The 17,675-nt window shown below is 43.9% G+C and overlaps 1 pseudogene; it reads left to right on the forward strand.

The window, feature by feature from the left end:
• The first annotated feature begins 727 nt into the window (after positions 1 to 727).
• Positions 728 to 17,675, forward strand: part of LOC126498095 (BCL2/adenovirus E1B 19 kDa protein-interacting protein 3-like) — a 57,653-nt pseudogene continuing 40,705 nt past the window's right edge.

Here is a 17,675-nt window from a genome sequence, read left to right on the forward strand (position 1 = left end):
CTTCCTTCCTTCCTTTGTTTATTTGTTTGTTTTTCAAGAAAGAGTTTTTCTGTGTAGTCCTGGCTGTCCTGGAACTTGCTCTGTAGACCAGGCAGGCCTCGAATTCTTAGATCAGCCTGTCTCTGGCTCCTGAGTTCTGGGATTAAAGCCATGTGCCACTGCTCCCCAGTATACATCTAGTTTTCAGTGAAAAGGCATGGTTTGGGTTTTGAGACCCTTTTAAATGTCATCAATTATTCTTTCTCTTCTTTCTTTCTTACTTTTTTTTTTTATGTCCACATGTTTGCTTATTTTAGAAGGAGTCTTCTGCAGTATAGGTTGATCTGGATTTTATTATGTAGCTAAGGACTTTAAACTCTTGATCTTTCTGCTCCTGAGTTTCAAATACCAGGATTACAGGTATGTATCACTATGCCCAGGGTAAAGCTCTTTTCAGACTCAGGGGAAGATATTAAATAAAACATTTAAAAGGGAGAAAATACACCATGCCCTCCCTTGAAGAGTTTAATTAGTAGCCCTACCTGAATAAGGGCCCAATACCGCAGAATGATGAAGGCAAGATTTCAAAGATGGTGGCCTCTTTAGTCATGCTTGGTCCTCTAGCTTGTCTTACATCCCATGTGTACATCCCACGTGCTGATTACTTCTATATGAAGACATCCGGTCCTGTTTCCTGTATTACAGACTCCATGGCGCTTTGCTTAGGGCTGCAATGGGGGCTACAAGTATGGGACGAACAGGCCGTGCTGCGGAGCGGCCTGAGGAGGGTAAGAGGCCTTTTTTTCTAGAGGAAGACAGCATGGAATTCCATGCTTCTGCGTAAAGAAAAGGTGCCTAGGGGCTGGGGAGGTGGCGCAGTTGGGAAAGTGTTTGCCACCCAAGCAGGAAGACTTGAATTTGATTTACAATAGCTATCCATCCCCAGTGTCCACATAGAAACCAGGGTGGTGGTGTGTGCTTACAGTCCCAGTACTGGGGAAGTGGAGATGGAAGGAATCCCGGACTTGCTGGCCAGTAAGCAGGACCAAATCGGCAAGCTCTAGGGCAAATTGGTGAGCTCTAGGTTCAGGGAGAGATCCTGTTTCAAAAAATAAAAAAAATTCAGAGATGTGTGAGAGAGAGAGAGAGAGGAAGTCACTCGATGCTGATCTCTGGTTTCTACATACCATGTGTGCCCCATGTACCCTTCCACCCACAGCACACATCAGAAAAGGCAACTGAAGCCCTCCACTCTACCACCCTGCCTCATGCTCTTTGTGCCAGCCAGTTAACGTCTCCTAGGCAACTGCATCCAGAAAAGAGCTTTTCTAAAACAGTGATGCTTATGTCTGACCCCAAGCACCATAAGCACTCCTCCCAACTCCTTTTGTAACCACATCTTCTGCTTGGTGTGGTCCCAGATGTTAAATTACAATCCTTCCTCTACTCTCTGGATGCCCGCCAGATCTCTTGCTCAGGGTCTACGTCCTGTTTCATGCAGCATTGGCTGCTCCTTAATATACCTCATCCTTCCCAGCGTTTCTGAGAACATGGGGACTGTTACATTTGACAAACATAGAGACGTGGGAAGGAATGAAGAGGAATGGGTTTTCTGTGGTCACTAACTACTCGATCCCTTACTGAGTACCACACTGTGTGTGGTATGGCAGACATTCAGATATGCTCTCTCCTGGGGTTGAGGATTTAACTTGGTGGTAGAGCAGTTGCCCTGTGTTTGGTCCTCAAAAGAAGATAAAATAACAAAAAGACCAAAAACAAAACCCCTAATAACTGCTAAGGTGACAGAAATGCTCTCTCCAGAGCATTGTATGACCATCTGCAGCTTACATGGCATTCCTTGGTTCTCACACTGGCCCTGTGAAGATGCCAGGGCTTACATGATCTCCTCTGATTTTTATGCCAGCCCTGGGAGGGTGCCAGAACCAGTGGGGATCATCCTCACTTTGAGAATGAGAAAACAGAGTTTCAAAGAGGTTATGGAAGTTCCCCAAGACCACTCAGTGAGAAAACAGCTGTGCTACTGATGCTAGGAAATTTTGTTAATAAAGCAGACAACAAAAACACAAACTAAATTATTAAATAGGTATACTGAATTTTGCTAAGTTTTATCATTATTCCTTGTGGTATCCATATTTTATCTCTTCATTTATTCATTGATCTAAGAAGTGTTTCTTGATAGGTACCAAGCCTTATTACAGGCATGGCAAGCACATCTTTAAATAAGAAAGAAAAACGTCTAGTTTCTCAGGGTTGACATTATTGTTTACTGAGATGAATTTGCCTACTGATGAGCTTTCCCCATTACTGGAATGAATTAATTTATGAACTAACTTGGTCCGTAATATTTATTGAGCAGCTACTATGTGCTTGGTATGAGGACGGGTAGGTGCTGAGAATAATGAGCGGCAAAACCAGTCATTATGGGAATCAGACAATGGCTGAATGACCGGTGTTATGAGATATTCGTGGCCATTTCAAAGCCCCTCTGACTGAGTGATCTACCTGACCCTCCTTCAAGTCAAATAACTGCTAACTTTAGAGTTCAGTTGTTCTCCTTTGCCAAAGATCAGAGCCCACCTCCTGGGCTTGTTGACTGTTTCCGTCCTCTCTTGAGGGGCAGGGAGGGTAAGGAGACCCTCACCTGAGTACCTACCTTCTTACCACCTGTTGTAACTCTGTCCTAACTGCATGTAACCTTGGGGAGGGGCTGACGTATCTAGGGCAAGGAAAACTGGAACAGGGGGCTCTCTATCTACGAGGCTTTGGAAAAGCCACATATATCCCTGTTAGATACAGACTTAGTAGTGAGGTCTTTTCAGGGTGAGTACCTACACTCCAGTAAATAACCCTTTTCCTGTGCTCTGTAAGTAAGCCAGGTAAAGTCACTGGTTCCCTAGAATGAACTTTGGTGGAATTATGCCTTGGTTTGTTGCTGGGTCCTCAAGAGGAAGGGTAGATATTATGTCTCCCCTCAGAAGGAATTTTAGAAACACCAAGGAAGGAAGGGCAGAGAGGTGATAATTTGACCTCCGATGAGTAGGAGGCAATTAGGCAAAGAGGCGAGGAGAAGCGTGCTCAAAGATCCTGTGGCAGCAGGACAGGCTGCTTACAAAGAACTTAAAAGAAAGGGATGCGGCACGGATTGAAAAGGGGACTGATGAAGCTTGAGAGGCATGCTGGTCCCTAACGTGCAGACTCGTGGAGGCTTTATTAAAGAGCAGGGTCTTTGTCTTTAGAACAGCAGGAAGTCACTAATGGATTTTCAGCTTGACGGGTGGCAAGAGGAGATGCAGGATTTGGAAAGATTACTTCAAGGGCCTAGAGGGGAATGGGAGAAATCCAATTAGCGGGCAGTAGTAAATCTACACAAGAGATGCTGCTGCTGCTGTCTTGGACCGGGGTGGGAGCAGTGGAAACGGAGGCAAGAGCATGGAGTGAAGTTAGGAACGACAGCGCTCTATGGGCTTGTCTGGGTTGTTACGGCGAGGATGTGCCGGGGGTCTTGTTTGGTGAAGCTGCTCCCACTTCCCAGCACAGCTGGAACATAGACGCTAACAGCAACGGAACAAGGAGAAAATGAAACCAGATGACTCTCAATGTGAATGAGCTGAGGATTAGTGGAGACAGGGCAGAGAACGCTTTCTGTTTGGTTGTTTATTGTGGGCGTGCACACAGTGTGCCATTACACCAGTACAGAGGTCAGAGGGCAAGCCACGGCAGCAGTTGTAGCCTCCGTCACGTGGGAGCTGGGGATTGAACTCAGGTCGTCAGGTTTGGCGCCAAGCACCTTTACCCGCTGAGCTACTTCGCTGGTCCAAGGAGAGTGAATTATGAAAAGGACCTTGGAGATTGAGTTGGTTTTTAGTAAAAGAGTCTATTTCTGAAGATTTTTTAGGGGAAAACACATATATTTAATTCTAAAAAAAAATTATTATAATAACCAGGACATGGCTTTAATCCCAGCACTGGGGCTGGGGAGATCAGAGCAGAGGCAGGCAGATCTCTGTGAGTTTGAGGCCATCCTGGTCTACAGAGCAAGTTCCGGGACAATCGGGGCTAGACATAGAAACCCTGTCTTGAAAAACAAAAATAAATAAACAAAGAGAAGTACTTATTATTGAGCACAGGAACTGAGGTTTGTGCTTCAAATGGTTTTGCTCTTTGAAGACGGAGTTTCTCACTCTAACCCAGGCTGGTCTAGAACTCACAGTGATTATCTACCTCAGACTCCCGGCCTTCCGAGTGCTTGTTGTTACAGGCCCGAGCCACCATGCCCAGTTTCAAATTATTTCATTTCATTTCTAATTTGAGTGTCTTAATAATTCTCAGAGATAAGTAGGGCAAAGATTATCACTTCTCATTTTCCAGTAGAAAGAATTACAGCCATGTGAAACTTGACTCCACATTGTTGAGTTCAAGATTCAGTAACTTTCAGTAGGTTATATTAACTACAGAATTAATACTTGATGTAGGATGTCCTTTTGTATGCTGTGACTATGTGTGTGTGTGTTTTAATTGGTTGATGAATAAGGTCGTTTCAGCCAATGGCCAGGCAGAATAATGTGAAACTCTGGCTGCAGACATAAATCAAGCTGTCCCATTGGCTGGCTTCCGTAGTCCTGGATGGTGCTATGCAGGCTGCTGGGAAGGAAAAGTCATCGGCAGTCTTTCCCAGGGCTCAACAGTGCCTGCTAGAAGACAGATCTGCTAAGTAAGAGATGTTCAGTGTGCAATAATGGCATTACTGTTATGAGGCTAACCAATTGTCTTCTGGTTGGATCTCTGGTCCTTTCCACAGAAGGGAATTCATACTGTTAACCGAATCAAAAATCCATGGCTGAGGAGGTCATAGGCCCTTATTACTGCTGTTTTGCTAAGTGAATATAATGTCAAGTGTCTTCTGAATATTTGGTTTTTTTTTAAAGATTTATTTATTTATCTATCTATTTATTGTGTATACAACACTCGGCTTCCATGTATGCCCACACACTAGAAGAGGGCACCAAATCTCATTACAGATGGTTGTGAGCCACCATGTGGTTGCTGGGAATTGAACTCATGACCTTTGGAAGAGCAGCCAGTGCTCTTAACCACCAAGCCATCTCTCCAACCCCCTGAATATTTGTTTTTGACCACAGCTTATAACTGCTCTCTGTCTTGGTCAAGGAAGCTTCCTTTCTCAGTGAGCAGTGGTTAATGCATAGACCCATGCTTAGTCAAAGTGCTGAGAATAAGTGACCCATCCATAAGTGAGACACTTCTTTCAACTCTTTCAAGGCTCGGAGGACATTTCAGAAGAGACACTGGAGAAAAAGAAACATGAGAGCCAGAGAATGAGGAGGAATGCTGTGACAGGGAACTTAAGGCAGCTGTGGTCACATGCACAAGGCCTGAACAAGACTGAGCCAGTCAGTATGCAAGAGAATGCAAGAGGAGCTGAGGCTCACCACAGCGGAAGAGCTATTGTCAAGTAGTGTTTGCTGAGCAAGGGGTCATCTTTTTTTTATTCCCCATCAGTGTAGTCACTGCTAAGTCGTCCATGGTTCAATAAATGACCCCACACATGTATTCATGCACACAACTCTAATTAAATTCAGTGGATCATTTAAAAGAAAGATACAAAAGCCAAAGGGGGATGTTCTAGGAAAAAGTAGGAGTTCAGAGGGAGTAGGAGGGGAATATGAGAACAAACTCTTTTATTAGGGGTGAATATGGTAAAAATACATTAAATACAAGGATAACTGTAATAAAAATATTTTTAAAAGAAGGAGACCTACCTGTGAAAGCAGTCATAAGTGGCTATTCATAGGATGCTGTCTATACAATGTATTTCATTATTGTATTATATGAACACGTATCAGCAAATGAAAATCAGTGGGGACCAATTAAGGATGACACCCAGTGTCTTCCACACTCACATGCAAACACATACCCCCCCCCTCCACATACCTCAAGGTGTCTGAAACTGACCAAATTTAAAAACAAATAAATAGAAAGTGATTATGGTCACATATTCTTGAAACTATATATTATATTCCCTATAGGGAAGATTTGGGTTTTCAGAAAAGCTAGATGATTCTCTTAGGCTGGTATTTTTGTTTGTTTCATGTTGTCGGACAATTGGCTTTCCAGGCAGGCTCTTACAGAACAAATTATTTGGCTTTCATTCAAAATTCTTAGATTCAGAAGTCCTATTCCAAGCAGAAGAAACTGCCAAGTCAAAGGACCAAGTCAGAGGAATAGGAGACAAGGGGATCCTCTACAGGTTCTCTGTGTCACCAAACAGGGCTCCTCCACTCCCTTTCTGTCCTCTTGGTAGTTCTGAAAGCCCACGGGATTCTGTGCTGGACAAGAGTGACTGCAGATCACCAACATCTGCCTGCTGCCTCCTAGAACTGAAGGAGTTTGGAGAACTGCAGACGCACTGTGTGGTTGCAAAGCTGCAGACACACTGTGGAGGTTGCAAAGCTGCAGGCATACTGTGTGGTTGCAAAGCTGCAGACATACTGTAGTGAACAGAGCCAGTTGGTCTGTTAGCAGCTCAGTCTGCTGCTGTAGAACTCCACTTGTTTCCTGGGCTTTGTTTCCCTAACTTTAGGATTATGCAATGTGTAGATATTCCTGGTTTTCACATTTAGGAACTCATTTGGTGTTCTCATCTCTCTCTTGTCTGGGTTTAATCCCCATTAGCATTAATAGAAGCTGAATACACAAACCATTAAACGTTTATTTATGGGGTTGCACCCTTTCGTTTCCTAGAGAAGTGAGCTAGGCCCCTCTCTAACTTCTTACCAGGTGATCTTCAGAATTTGGTTTTTGTTTTGTTTGTTTTTTATTTATTTACTTATTTATTTTTGAGACAGGGTCTCTCTATGTAGAACTCACTTTGTAAACCATTCTGGCCTCAAAATCATAGAGATCTGCCTGCCTCTGTCTTCCAAGTGCTGGAACTGAAGGTGTGTGCCACCAAGCTCAGCTTTTGATCTTCAGAATCCCTTTGGCAAAATTTTTGAGCATCTTATTTTGAGCTCATGGATGAATCTTAAGAATGGCACAAAATCATTTGGTTTCTCAAATTGTTTTTATTGAACTATACATTTTTCTCTGCTTCTTTCCTTTCCTCCCCTATCTCCTTCTACCCTCTCCCATGACCCCCATGCTCCCAACTTACTCAGGAGATCTTGTCTTTTTCCCCTTCCTATATAGATCCGTACATGTCTCTCTTAGGGTCCTCTTTGTTGATTTCTCATGTCCATTTTCTAAACGTGCCTTTCGGAATATGTGTAGAATATTTATATGATTATTTCATGAGTTTTTCCAAACACCTTATTAGAGTTAATTGCTTTATTATTAAAAACTATTTTAAGAACATTATAAAATATATTAAAGCTATTAATCATCACCAAATGTGCTTCAGTTTATGCACTAAAATAACGTTACCAAATCGCTGGTAGGGCTGTTCCAGGCATACTAAGGGACGATCCTTGTTTGAGAAGACCACGCTAACAACCAAACAAGCTTTATAACACAAGAGACTAAAAGATAAGGATACAGAGTCCTGGGTGCTCAGGGAGAGTCAGAGTGGCTGGAGGGAGTGGGAGAGGATTCATTCACGTCAGTAGGACAGACCGAGCAGTCTTTCCTTTGGAACATTGCGTTTCTGAGTAGAAGTTGAGGCACCTGAAATAGTCTCAGTTTTTGTGTAAACTTGAACACACGCTAGACAGACGCAACTGAAGCCAGTAAACTAGAACAGCTTACTTTAAAATTTTACATTTAGGGCTGGAGAGATGGCTCAGAGGCTAAGAGCACTGCTCGGGAGATGGGCAAGAAGAGCACATATTTGAGGTCATCCTAACTTGAGACCAGTCTGTGGTGTGTGTGTGTGATGCTGTCTCAGAATACACCAAGAAGCCAGTCAATCAAGCAGCCAAGACAAAACAAAAGAGCAAAACAAAGTCGTGATGTGGCATGGTGGTGTGCAGCTGTGGGGCGGCAGGCTGGTCCACACCATCACCCTTAGCTGCAGAGCCTGCCAGCCTGGACTACATGAAACCCTATCTCCAAAAAGAATTTTTGAGGAGTTTTCCTAGAAGCCTTAATGAAATAATGCAATATAATTCATATTCAACACGCTTCACTGTGATGCCTAATCTTGGTTGTCCACTTGGCATGCCTGGGAAAAGGAAGCTTCAGTTGAGAAATTTTCTCCAGCAGTTGGCCTGTGGGCACGCCAGTAGAGCATTTTCTGGATTGTTGATTGACAGAGGAGGGCCCAGCCCACGGTGGGCAGTAGCACCTCTAGGCTATTCAGAAAGGTACCTAGCTGATCTTGATGCCTCTGGGAACCTGGCCTCTGCTTCAAGCCCCTGATCTGCTTGTGTTCCTGCATTGCCTTCTCTCGATGATGGATTTGGACTTGTAAAATGGAATAAATCCTTTCTTCCTCAAGTTTCGTTTGGTCGGCGTGTTTTATCACAGCAAAAGAAAGCAAACTCAAGCAGCCCCGTTCTGAAAGGGACACAGTTTAGCAGGGGTGGGGTGGGGAAAGGTTGTGGGGGTTGAAATGTCAGTGCTGGCAGAGGAGCTGGGGAAGGAACCCTGATGAACTGCAGATGGAATTCAGCAGTCAGGACAGTCGGTTTTCATTTGATATTGCTACCCAGCTCTTCTAACCCACTACACTGATTTCTTCTTTAATACCCAATGTTGGTTTCAGGTCTTCTTCATCCTCCTCTGCTTTTGCCCTGTATTGCCTCTCTCTCCCTACCCCCTGCACAAAGAATATTGACTGCCCTGGTGTGCAGGGTCTCTCTGCCTCAGCCTCCTGAGAGAGGAGACTGTTCTGTGTTATCTGATATCATAGCTTCTCTCCAGTCTGCCTTTAAGTCAAGCTCCCTCCCCTCTCACACCCTACAGTTCCTTCTACTATGTATATCTTTTACATTTTTTTTTTCTTTTCTGGGTTTTTTGAGACAGGGTTTCTGTGTGTGGCTTTGGGGCCTCTCTTGGCACTCGCTTTGTAGGCCAGGCTGGCCTTGAACTCACAGAGATCTGCTTGCCTCTGCCTCCCGAGTGCTGGGATTAAAGGCGTACACCACCACTACCTGGCATCTTTTATTTTCTAGTTATCAATCTAATACTAACCATAGTCTTCCTATTTTTCCTCTTTGTATTGCCATTCACACCCATGACTACTGATATTTTAGAATACGCAGTACTGTCAGTGTCTCTTTAATCCCTAAAATGAGTACTTCCGGGGTAATTATTACTGTATTTTCATAGTGGGTCTACACCTGGAAAATGAAAAAAAAAAATTCTCCTCTCAGGGGAGGACTAGGGACAGAGTCTGGGGCCCTGAACACAAACCTAACAGAGGAAAATGACACCTCAATCCCTACTGCAACCTAATCCCTTCTGAGCATTGCAGACGCACGGAAGAAAGATCCCTTAAAATGATCTAACTCTGATACTCATGTCCCAGTACAAAAACACAAGGCATGCGACAACCCAAGGCATCAGGTCCCCTCCAAATGTTACAAGTCCTGCAGTAATGAGCCCGGGGGAATGACTTAAATGAGTTTTCAGACAGAGAAGTCAAAAGGATGATTACAATGTGTTCAAAGAGGGCATGAATGGAAGGAAAGATGGCCAAGTGGTTAAGACCACTTCCGGCTCTTGTCCACTACCCAAGTTCAGTTCCCAGCTCTCAGAGGGCAGCTCACAATCTTATGTAACTCCGGCCCCAGGGAGGTGAGGACCTTTTCCGGCCTCTGAGGGGACCAGGCTTGCACATGGAACACTTACATACATACAGACAATTCACTAATTCTATAAAATTAAAAGAAAATGGGCTAAAGGAATGGCTCAGAAGTTAAGAACATTTACTGTTCTTGTACAAGCCCCAGGTTCTGTTCCTAGCACCCACGTAGTAACTAACCGTCTGTAACTTCAAGTCCACAGGATCTGGTGCCCTCTTTGGGCCTCCATAGACACTGCATTCATGAGTATGTAGATATGATGTGGGAGTGTCATATATCAATCTGTTGATTTCATTGGTTAAGTTATAATAAACCAGCTGCAGTTTCTCGGGTCTCCTCTGCTTGTTAGAAGCAAGCAAGCGCTCTCATCTAAGAGAGGCTTCCTGACTCAGCTTCAGCTGCAAAACCCTGCAGCTCATTAAGAGGTCCTGCCATGAAACACTTAAACGGTGTTGGTGAAAAGCTGAATGCATGCTTTTCGGTTTTCAGCCGTAGCAGGAAAAAAGCTGTGCCGTTTCGTTTAAAAATGCCGGCTTTCTGGGCCGTCCTGCCAGGGCAAACTCTGACTGTTTGAGGCAGGAGGGCCGGCTACAGAGAGAGAGGACTTAAGTGTTGTCTGTTGTAGCTCGCTGGCTGCCAGGGACCTTGAAATGCCATAGAGTTGTGGCAGTAAACGTGGCTACAACCGGTACCTCAGCCGTGAGGCCGGAAAGCTAAGGAATGGACTGGATCTAGCTGGCAAAGCCACGGCTTTAATCCTACTCATATTGCTCAGTAATTTAAAGGCTCGTGTGGTCAGAAAAAGAGAGATATACAGTAAAGAGATTCAAAGATAAAGAAAATGTTTAAATGATTTACAGTGTGTTAAAAATATATGCAAGCTAAAAGTTAAAAGTTTTAAAAAAAAAGTAAGAAAAAGAGAAGTTGTGTGTGGTAGTACACGCCTTTAATCCCAACACTTGGGAGGCAGAGGGAGATTGACCTCTGTGACTTCAAGGTGTGGTAGCACACGCCTTTAATCCCAGTGCCTAGAAGGCAGAGACAAACAGATCTCTGTGAGTTCAAGGTGTGGTAGCAAACACCTTTAATCCCAATGCCTGGGAGGCAGAGACAGGCGGATCTCTGAGAGTTCAAGGAGAGCCTGGTCTACAGAGTTATTCCAGGTCAAAGAGATACAGAGAATATAAAATAAAAGTAAAAATAAACGAAATAGAGGTTAAAATAAAGCGTACAAAGATGGAAAATACACAGAGAATCTTGATACTGTATACTATTATGCTCTCTTTGAATTGTTTGAATGCTGAGGAAGGAGCAACAGCTGCTAAAAGATATTTGTTTATAAATGCTGCTGAACTAATCCATCGTAGAGATTTTGATGCCTTGACTTTGAAATTTGGATCTAAGGACATGATACTTTGGAAAGGAGTTTCTTATTTTGTTTTCACAGAGGATGAGACCCTGTTCATTTCTTCTATTCCGATATGGTATGATGGACCACGCCCTCCTGAACGGTTGCTGTGAATACCTTCAGAAAATTGCTTCGCTCAACTGCCAACTGAGATGAAACTAGCACACAGGTTATACCATGAAAGACCTAATTAACGACGCCCCCATTCAGCAGGAAGCAGTTTGGAGAGAAAAAACTGCGCCCATGTTCCCAAATATTGTTTATAAATGTTCTTTTACATTTAAAGGGGGAGATGATATAGGTATGAATAATTTACATTGATATGGATTTTGCTTTAGTGATTTAAATTTAAGGTTAATTTTGTAATGTATATAGGTTGTTAATGAATAATCATTAATAATAGTTAAGTTTGTAGTCATGTTAGTTAAGATTTTCTAGATGTGCATAGATATATTTTAGATAGGCATTCTTCATATTTTTCAAAGATTATAGAATATGGCATTTTAAATGTTTTAATAACTTAGGACTTTTCATGACAATGAGACACTCTGCTCCTGGCAGCACCAATCTACTTCAAGAGGAAGATGGGCATCGAAGAGGATCCTTATGGAGTTTGATAGCCATTTGGGCAAGAAACTGCTCTTGCCTGGACTATTGCATAAACTGGACACAGAGAACCCGCAGAGAGAGGACTGCTGAACTTGCCTAAAGGTGAGATGATCTTTCGGGGTTCCTGATTCATGAAAGAGTCTGCAAGACATTCTTCAGGACAAGCAGATAGTGACTGCCTTTGAAATTTCCTGCTTTGTGGAAATGTCTGCTGGAAACTATGGGCCTGTAGGCCGAAGATGGATGCCCCAACGGTACAGAGGAACTTTGGGTGACTGTCCAGGCAGCGAGATGTCTCTGTCATTTCTAGAGCTTTGGATGTTAAGTTAAAGCCTTTTTTTTTTTGTTTAAACAGAAAAAGGGGAAGTGATGTGGGAGTGTCATATATCAATCTGTTGATTTCATTGGTTAAGTTATAATAAACCAACTGCTTGGCCTCAGCTTGGAACATAGATGGGAGGAGTAAACAGAATAGAATTCTGGGCGGAAGAGGAAGTGAGGTCAGACTCTGCTCTGCTCCCGGAGAGACTCTGCTCTCAGGATCACAGACGCCATGCTCAGCTCTCCCGGGTAGACGCGATAGCTCTGCTCTCTGAGGCACACGCGATGAAGATGGATGTAGGCTAGAATCTTCCCGGTAAGCGCACCTTGGGGTGCTTACACACATTATTAGAAACGGGCTAGTCCAGGTGCGAGAATTAGCCTGTAAGGGCTAGAGTTCATGGGCCAAGCAGTTCTTTAAATGAATACAGTTTGTGTGTTGTTATTTCGGGCGTGAGCTAGCCAAGCGGCTGGGGTGTTGGGGACGCAGCCCCGCCGCGCTTCTTATTTCAACATAGATATACAAAGGCAAGGACTCAGATTCCCAGATAAATCCCACGAAATGCAGGGTGGTAGGAAGTGTTTGCTCTTTGTGCCCAATCCTGACATGCAAGATCCCACTGCTCTGTGGAGCAATATATATGAAGGCGACAGTTTAATATCCCCAAGATTCATTAAGAAATGGTCTGGTTTCTTACCACACAACAGTCTGGACCTTTGCCCTCCTGATATTCCAAGGGATGTTTGGTAATTGCCACTTGGTTCTGGTGATCTTTCAGACATGTACCCCAAATGGTGTGACTCAGCATCACAATCATTTCAGAACACAAGGACGGACTATCTGTGCCACTTCTTCTGCAGGCAGGCGAGAAAAAAATAACTCCTGGGCAGAAATTTCATCTAGCAATATTCTGTTCAAGAGGGGACAATGTCATAGGTTTGGGAGCTTGTTTTAGGGACCCCACTGAGAAACAGCAATTCGCTTTTAAACATAGGGTGATTTTTCGATCTCCTTTGTTTGAGTATGCAGAGATTAGCCTTCCTGGCCTACTCAGAAATGCGTATGATGTTGTCAGTTACTTTACACTCACGCAGTAGTACGTGTTTGTCAGAAGGCATATTTATGCAGATGCCCTAAAGGGATGGCGTCTTGGAGGACACAGGAGTGTAAATCAGCCCTGTGCTTGAAGATGTGCAAGTGAAGGAGGCAGTCTCTCCTCGAGAGCTCACTGGAGCCTTCTGTCCTAGAGGCGGCTTGCGTTTCTTAGGTACCTGATTGATTTTAGGGCTCCTTCTTTCCCTGCAGAGGCATCTGGCGTGCTACCTGCTCAGAAATGGTCGAAGTGCCTTTTCCTCCAGGGGCATAAACGAGCTTGTGTTTGTCCTTCACTACAGATGCCTACTCAAAGTCTCGTTCAGAGAGTGCCTAGGTGGTCCTCATGTGTGCGTCCGCTGACGGTGAGGGCGGGCAAAATATTTATGTTTGTTAGCTGTAAATACAGGCTTTTTCTGGGGGACAGGCAGTTGGGGTGTCGCAGGTTATCTTCAGTACCATCTCCTCTTTTGTATTTGTTTTGTTTGAGAGTTTGAGACAGCGCTCACTATGTAGCCCTGGCTGGCCTGTGCAGACCAGGCTGGTTTCGAACTCAAAGCTCCCATCTTCCCTTGTCCCACAGAAATATAAGCCTGGTAAAGCCATACTTTTTTTTAAAAAAATTATTTATTTATTATGTATGCAATATTCTTTCTGTGTGTATGCTTGAAGGCCAGAAGAGGGCACCAGATCTCATTACAGAAGGTTGTGAGCCACCATGTGGTTGCTGGGAATTGAACTCAGGACCTCTGGAAGAGCAGGCACTGCTCTTAACCTCTGAGCCATCTCTCCAGCCCCCCCCCCTTTTTTTTTGTATCTGTATAATTCCTTCCTCTTCTCTGAGGCCATGCCTACCATGCCTACCACAGGCTCTCCCCTGACCCCTGGGTCATCTCATGTTTGTCTCATCGCTTTGTGTTTTCTCTCTCCGACTTTATAGCTGACCCAGTTTGCAAGGCTGTTTGGCCTTTTCTGTTTCTGTGTCGTGGTCCTTCCACTGGATTGGAAGTCTTTGAAGATCACAGACCGTGCTTGATCACTGCTCCCATCTCCTTACCTGCTTAGCCTATGGTGAATGCTGAAACCTCATCTGTTAACTGAGCAAGTGAAGCCATGTTCGTTGCCAGCACTTTGCAAAGGGTCCGATATTTCAGATGAAAATGGTGTCTCAAGGCTACTTCATTCATGCAACCCCTCTGACCAGTGAATCTCCTCATCAGGGCACAGTTCCCTCCTGATTGGACACTTTCTGTTGCTCAGAAAACTGGGACAGGGGCTCGAGAGATGGTTCAGTGGTTAAGAGCCCTTTCTGCTCTTCCGGAGGACCAGGGTTCAGTTACAGCTGCTTGTAACTCTGGCTTCAAGGGATATGACACTCTCTCGGCATGGTAGAGTGTGCTTGAAACACCAACACCGCACAGGCAGGACAGGAGAACTCTGAGGTTTGCTGGCTAGCCGCTGTAGCCCACTTGATAAATTCCGAGCCAGTGAGAGATTCTGCCTCAGAGAAAAGGTGATTGATGCCTGCGGGGTGACACCTGAGATTGTCAAAGGGCCTCCATATACACATGCACACACATGTGTAGTGCGTACACACACACACACTCTCACACACGCAAAGAATTCCCTGAGGAAAAAGCCAAAGCAAAACATCAAAAACTCAAACCAGGGGCTGAAAAGATGGTTCAGTGGTTAAGAGCATTGGCCACTCTTCCAAAGAACCTGGATTCAATTTCCCAGCACCTACATGGCAGTTCACAACTATCTGTAACTCCAGTTCCAGGGGATATGGCATTCTTACACAGACATGCATGCAGACAAAACTCCAATGTATATAAAAATAAATCTTTTTTAAAAAATAAACAAGCAAATAAACAACTAACCTCACCGCCAAAACCCACCCCAAATTTAAAACCCCTAAAACAAAGTCAAATAATTCTTTCTTTCATCATTTTATATCTAGTAGCGATAAAAGTGTTGCTGGCTTTTTCTCTAATATACAAATTATTTCCCCAGGATTCTAGACTTTGAAATCTTTGGGTTTGCTTATTTGCTTTTTTTTTTTTTTTTCCAAACAGGGCCCCATGTATCCTATGCTTGTCTAGAACTTGTTGTGTAGCTGAGGATGTCCTTGAACCTCTGATTGTCCCATCTCCACATCCCAAGTGTTGGATCACAGGTCTGTTCTACCATATCTGGTTCTTACCTATGGAACCCAAAGCTTCCTGCCTCTTAGATAAGCACTCTGCCAACTCAACGGTATTTCCAATCCCTAAACTTTTAAATATGTGTTTTTAAGTGAAAGTATTTGTGATTGAACTTCTGTTTTGGGTGGGGAGGATTTTTTTTTTTTTTTTTTTTTTAGAAGTGTCTCAATATGTAGCCCAGGCTGGTCCTGAACTCAAAAGATTCTCCTGTTTTGGTCTCTTGAATGCTGGGTTTACAAGCTACCATATCTGTTATGAACTTTTATCACTGACTTTTACTTCAAAAGAATCTTTGAGAATATATTCTCTCTTATTCATTTGGAAGGCAGCAATGCCAACCACTACACCATCAATGACTTCTTAGTCGTTTGTCACCTAACTTTCAAAAATGTACGGTGCTGAAGAGACAGCTAAAGTAAAGCACTTGCCATGAAAACCTGAGGACCCAAGTTCAGATCCCTGGGACCCATATACAGTTAGACTCGGTAGCATGTGTCTATAACTGCTCTTATGGTGGGTAGGAAGGTGGGGCAAGAGAATTCCCCAGAAACTCTTGGGCCGGAGAGCCTGGCATACTTGGGCTGAACAACAGGAGATGCTCTCTCAAATGAGATGGAAGGTGAAGACCAAGTCCTGAGGTTGTCCTCTCATCTTCACAGGCACACCTACACACATGAATACAGACATACACAAATACTCACATGCACACACACACAAGACCAAGTCCTGAGGTTGTCCTCTGATCTTCACAGGCACACCCACACACATGAATACAGACATACACAAATACTCACATGCACACACTTGGACACACACACAGATTGTCCCTGTCTACCAACAGTTTAAAATGATGAAAATGAATTAGTAGCCCCCATTTCTGTTGATCCATTCATTCAGTCAACAAATAATCACTGTGTATACACACCAGGTACTTTGTAGGCCCCGAAAATGTATAAGTTACGTAGGTAGTCATATCTCTCGCTCCATGAAGCTTATTTTTCAGTGGGGGATGCAGAAAAAAAGGACAAAATTTTCATGCAAGCAACGGAATAGACTGGCCTGCTAGACAAGGACTTACATCTGTGTGGGTCGAGCTACTTTAGCAGGCTAGGCGGGGAAGGTGTGGTGAGGAAGCACCATCTGAACTGAAGCCGATTCTGACTGAATGAGAGAGACTAAATTATAACAGAGGCATGAAAGAAGTCAGTTTGCTTTTTTTTCTCACCAAGATCTTTGGCAGTTCTGCTGCACCAAGTTATCTGGGAACCTAGCATCCTTCTGCTTTGGTTATTGCTTGGGTTTTTTGTTTGTTTGTTTGTTTTTTTGTGTTTTTTTTGAGATAGTTTTACTGTGTAGCCAGGCCGGCCTTCAGCTGGCGATCTTCCCGCTTCTGCCTTCTGATACTGTCCCACAACACTGTTTTCCTTTGCTTTCTTTGTTCACCCAGCATCTCTTGTAAAAAGGAGGCAGAAGCTCAAGGGCTCTTAGCTGAGGAGGAGGTAGCCTGGTGTGGGAGGTCCTTCTGTCTATGTGTTGCTTTCATTGGTTAATGAATAAAGAAACTGCCTTGGCCTGTTGATAGGCAGAACTTAGGTAGGCCCTTCAGCATCCATGCTAGTTACACAGTATAAATCTCAGAAGGGGTTGCTAGACAGAAGGTCAGGCTGACTTGGTCTCTGGCTTCTTGCCTCTTGTGATGTCTTCCTTGATGTGCAATCTCACCAGGATGCCACATACCAGCATGTAATGAAGACCAGGGGTCCTCTAAAAAGACTCATGAGCTGGCATTGCCCAATCTTAAAGGTTTATCCTCCAAAACTGTGAGCCAAATAAATAGCTGTATTTTCTTTTATGCTATTTATTTATTTATTTATTTTTTCTCAGACAAGTTTTACTATATAACCCAGGATGGCCTTAATTTGAGATCTTCCTGTTTCAGCCTCCCAAGCATTGGGATTATGGTTATGTGCCACGGTGCCTTCCCTGTCTTTTCCCCCCTCCCCATTGGGAGAATAAAATGCTGCAAGAGTAAGAAATGTATGTTAGGTCCTGAGCCTAACACCCAAGAGAAAGAAGAGGCTGAAGCAAACGCAGCAATGCATTAGTATTTCTAAAGGCTAGGAGGTGGGTGTTGGCTTTGTTGCTGTTTGGTTGTTTGACTTTTGATGTTATGTAGCCCCCACTGGGTTGGACTCACCATTTAGCCCAAGAGAGACTCCAACCCTCCTGCCATAGACTCCCAAATATCTGGATTATAGATATGGGCCACCATGCCC

The sequence above is a fragment of the Alexandromys fortis genome, unplaced genomic scaffold (assembly GCF_014885135.2).
Source record: "Alexandromys fortis isolate MF-2015 unplaced genomic scaffold, M_Fortis_MF-2015_v1.1 scaffold_13, whole genome shotgun sequence".
NCBI classification, from domain to species: Eukaryota; Metazoa; Chordata; class Mammalia; order Rodentia; family Cricetidae; genus Alexandromys; species Alexandromys fortis.